The sequence below is a fragment of the Micropterus dolomieu genome, linkage group LG23 (genome assembly GCF_021292245.1).
Source record: "Micropterus dolomieu isolate WLL.071019.BEF.003 ecotype Adirondacks linkage group LG23, ASM2129224v1, whole genome shotgun sequence".
In the NCBI taxonomy this organism is placed as follows: Eukaryota; Metazoa; Chordata; class Actinopteri; order Centrarchiformes; family Centrarchidae; genus Micropterus; species Micropterus dolomieu.
Window position 1 is genome coordinate 26,771,160 of NC_060172.1, and position 5,243 is coordinate 26,776,402.

Consider the following 5,243-nt stretch of genomic DNA (forward strand, 5'->3'; position numbering starts at 1 on the left):
AAAAAAAAAAAGAGATAAAGTGAGAACCTAATGTTAATTAAAAAGGACATTCTGAACTTGACTATTGAAGCACAACATACATAAATAATGTGGCTGATGAAATATAATCAAATCAGTCTAAGTTCAAGAAGCACTGCACTGCAGGGGAACCTGAGAGGTGCTACCCTGAATACAGTATGTCAATACAGTACTTGAGAGACATTACACCCTAGAGAAGCAGCGACAGACACTTGGAATCAGAGATGTGAGCGGTTGCTAGTGCAGCAGCAGAGTAATCGACTGTTTATGCAGCATTGTTCCTACTGCTTACCCACCACAACCAAAGATGCTAGGATCTTCTCTAATAGACTGCAGACGTGGTGATTTATAACATGCAGCAAAATAGAAAGAGATAGATAGAAAGTGAGGGGTGGAAAGCTGAATAATGAGATGAACAGTTCCAAAGCACTACAACCATTCCTGTGCCTGCCTGGCTGTCAGTTCTGCATCCCCTATTTTCTGCCGTTTCCTTCTCCTCCTCCTTCTTCTGGAGCATCACTTCATCTCTCTCCTGTGGGAATACTTTGGAATGTGCAGACAGGTTTGTGATGGAGCTGCTGTGGTTGAAGCTGCTTACTGAAAGCTTTGATGACCAATGATGTGTTCCCGATTATTGTCATATACACTATATACAAATTGTGTTTCTATCTGTGTACAGTGCATAGTATGCAGAAGCAGACAGAAAAACAAGGGTGTGTCTGTGTGTTTTTATGTTGACGCTACCCTATCAGTAAAAAAGTGCAATTTTTAATATTAATTAATTATTAATTTGTTTTTAATATTAATTATTGTTAATATTGTACACCATGTCAAAAAAGTACAATTATTTAAATTTGATTAATGTTATATTAATGAAAAAATAATTAAATCGTGCTAAACATTGTGTCTGAACTTGACATGTAGCACTGCACTGCCACTTTAACAGGGTCTATATTTTTTTACCTTTTATTTTTTGAACATCAACCACTTTTTGAGATGTTGACTTTGCGGAATTAAAATAGGCAATTTCAATATTTTTCCAATTAACTATATTACTATGTGCGGATATTTATGTGTAATAATTAATATTCACAATCTCTGTGTTTGCTTAGCTATCAGCTTCCTTCCACACCCAGAAACTAAATTCCTTTTTTCTTTGTCATCAAGTCCAATTTTCAAGGTCTCAGTTTTATTATCCTAGACAGAGACAGTTTGATGAATGAGAGCTTTCAATCTCCCATTACCTAGCAATTGAGTACGAGTATCAACAAGCACCATTACAGTAAATGTTTACAGGTAGACTTTCCATTCCATTCATTCTCTCAAATATAAGGAACTATATTACCTTCAAATGCCATAGAACATTAAAAGATGGAATATTTCATTATGTAAAACCTCTGCCAATAAAACCCTCCTCTCTGTTTGCCCAACCTCGCTCAATCTGTGTTTTTCTCTGTGGAAAACTCCCCTTACTGTTTCTCCCAGACTTCCCAAGGCTATTGCAGAGATATAACAAAGAAGCACAAATACAGACAGCATGAGATGAAGCACTGGAAGCTAAAAGACAGGATAAAGCTGAGAGGTAAAGGAAAACCAAGAGACATTGAAGGGGGGTAGATAATTAAAATGATCTTCAGAGTGATATAAGCCTTAGAGCTTGGACTTATCGTTCATTTACACACATATAAATGCCACTCCACACACGTATATTAAAACCATACCCAAAGAAGTATTGTTTTTCTATTTTTCATGCTACATTCAGTACATAAATCTATGTCTTCCCCCGCCCATATCTTTATTATGAGTTATGCAAAGCACGTTAGGATTCAATTCATTTTGATAACAGCAATCTACTGGCAATTTATCACAATCAAGCATGAAAAATATGCTATTATGCCACAGATTTTTTATTTTGTTTTAATATAGTATGCTGTGTTTCTAGGAGAACAATTCAATGTCACATCTTTAGGTTTTGATCTCGCATTGAAATTTGTGTATATACTGGTGAAACTGCTGAAACCTAATGATGTTGCCATGTATCACATTCTTCATCTGTGAAGACTAACATATGTACACAAACACACACACACACACACACACACACACACACACACACACACACACACACACACACGGCCAGTTAATGTTGTGAGTTTACAGCTCATCTATCAGACTAATGTGATTATAATATGTTTTCACTGTTAAGAATGGCAGTGGACTGTATATTATATGTATACTGTGCATAGTAATTGATCAGCTTCTTTCTAGCAACCTAATTCACTTCCTGTAGGACAATGAATGTCTTGCATGCCTTTAAGCACTGCCGCCCTGCACTGATGAAGTGGTCCTAACAGCACTCTGCTTGTTTCTGTGTTTTATAATCATGGCAGTTCTGTCCCAGGTCTCGGAGGTCAGAGGGATGAACAGCTGATATGATTGTTTGACAACCTGTCAGCAACTGGTCTGCCACCAGAAGAATGTGTGTGTGTGTGTGTGTGTGTGTGTGTGTGTGTGTCAGTGGAAGAATAGAAGACACATACCACCTGGTATGTTCAGACAGAAGTTTAAATACATTTTTATATTCATGTATTGACTGTAAGCAGACTGGACCTCCCTCCTGGCAGGTTTTGAGTCTTCTCGTGAAAGATTTAAGGGCATACATAACAAGGACATACATTTCCAGGCTCCATTCCAATATGTTACCCGAGTGGCCTCCGAGCAGAGCTGGCTAATTATAGGTTCACTAAATTCATTTGGAGTGAGTGAAGTGAACTAGGATCCATAGCTGGACTAATAATTGGATTGATCAGGTACTGGGATTCTTGTAAACCTCTCTCTTCTAATTAAAATAAAGTGCAATAACCTCTCCAAATATTACATTTGGTAAAAACATTTACATGCTTTTCACTGTGCATGCATGTGCTTGTGCTGCTTATGTCACTGCTTGTTGGTCATGGTTTGTCAAAGCTGTAAATGAATAGCTTCTACCAGCTAAATCAGGATTTCTGAACGTTCCCCTCTGCTGTCTGTTTTATTGCCTGCTGCCTGTTTTTGGTACAAACCCTTTTCTCATGGCCTTCTACCAAATATGTGTATGTCATATATGCCATGAGAAATGTCTTTCTAAAGGTCTTGCACCAAGATGTCGACAGGCAATAAAACATACCCCCACCCACCCACCGCAGACAGACTTGCACTTTTTTTTTGTCCACTCTGTGTTTTGAGTGTGAGAGGCCTCTCAAGATGAGTGGTTGTTTAATTGACAGCTGCTTCACTAACTGGTTCCACTCACTGACAGATGAGGACGTTTTTACACTAATAGCCATCGGACACCTGCGCTTCTTGTCAGTTTCCCCTTGCAGAGGCAGCAAGCGTGATGTAGGAGTGCTGTCAGTCTGATGTCTTATATTCTCCCTGTCACCTAGTCTCTCTTACTCACACAAAGTGCCACTTATAAATAGTGTGCCGACGCCATGTGTTGTTGTTGTTGGCATGCATTTCTTTCAGCATGTGTACCTCTAGAGACTGATTTAATTAGAGATTTTCCATACATTCTTTGCATGAATTTATTTTTGAAGCACATTTTATTTATATTCACTTGCAGTTTTGTCATCTTATTTTTCCTTCGCTGCTTGGTTTTTGTTTATTTCAGATGAACAGTATGCCTTTTCCTGCATGTGCTATCATTTTAATAAGCTGATGTACAACAAATAAACTATAAAGTCTGAAGAATTCCTATGAAATAGATTGTTCACAGACAAAAGAAATGTAAATATTTTGGGTCAGGGCACTCATATTCCCTCTTCTCTTCTTAGGGTATTTTCTTTCTGGGATTTGCTTGTTTGAGTAGAACTTGGCCTTGGGTCTACCTCTCTCCACCCTCTCTATCTGCTCATGTTCTTTGGGCATTGATTATCTCAGACCTGAGGTACCCACTGTGTGTGTGTGTGTGTGTGTGTGTGTGTGTGTATCTGTTTCACCGTCTCTATCTCCGCTGCATGCTGAGAAGGCAGATATCTCTAGAGGTTCTGTAATGTAGCGGATACTGTTGCCCGCTCACATTGCTATGGGGGATGGAGGGAGTCTTGGATAGTGGGAAGGGATGGAGATGAAGAAATGGGGGAGAGGGTAAAGGATAAGAGTATCCACCGTCTATCATTATGAATTAAAGTATTGCCGAATTGAAGAATAAAGGGTTGGTTGATCCAAATCAAAACAACATAGATATTTCCTCATTTATTATGTTACTAGCCATGCCGATAGATTCAGTTTTATATATCCATTTTTTGAGGTATCTGTCTCCGAGATCTTTGCCTCCATCCCAATACAAAGGAGGTGAATGCAGTTTTGTTTACCCTTGATTTTTGAGATTCCAGCATATAAAAAATGTTGTGTGTATTTGGTGAATGTTCTGTGCTGTTAGAGGTAAACCAGCGGATATCCGAGATAATAATCTCTAGTGTCCCAAGATTGATAAAAAAGCTAATTGCACTAGAACATTGTTTCTGGAAATAAAAGTTGCTATTGAACATGGTTTTGGGATGTTACCTTCTGAAAATGTTAACCCACATGCAACCAAAGCCCACTCAAACATGATTGGTCTATACTACTCGGTTTCAAAGACAAAGAATCTACTATGGATAATACACAACATGCTCTCAGTGGTTTCAATAAGGACTTCTATTTTATTTGAAAACTGTTCGGTGGCACTTAACATGGTGTTTTTGATCATTTTGATAATCATGACAGTGCAGTACCAAGGGCCACAGCGACATAACATATGCAAAACTGCGAAAATAAGGCTAACATTTGTGCTACACTGAGTGACTAACGTTGTTAATGGTTATCTAAGACAAGGATATACATACATGTCAGACTACATGGTATAGAATATTACCATGAAATTATAATAAAAACAAGTAGTTTAGCATTTTGCAGCCCTAATTCATGGTTAATACACAGAAACTACCACACGTTTCCAGGGAACAAGTCAAAGCATTAAACATATAATGTGTACAGTATTACCTTGAAACAAAAGGGAATGTTTAGAACATGAGGATGGATGAATTTCCATATTACAATATGGTAAGTTACCAGTTTTGAATTCCTAGAATTTTCATGTGATTTTGAAGGGATTATGTCAATAGTAGCCTATAAAATTGTGAAAACAGCAGCCTATATTTCCTCATTAGTATCAGATTATAACCCCATTAATGTCACTACAT

At 37.9% G+C, this 5,243-nt stretch overlaps 1 protein-coding gene across 2 annotated transcripts in view; it reads left to right on the plus strand.

Moving 5' to 3' along the window:
• LOC123962894 (roundabout homolog 1-like) overlaps window positions 1-5,243 on the plus strand; it is a 77,893-nt gene that overhangs the window by 29,765 nt on the left and 42,885 nt on the right. The window lies entirely within an intron of this gene.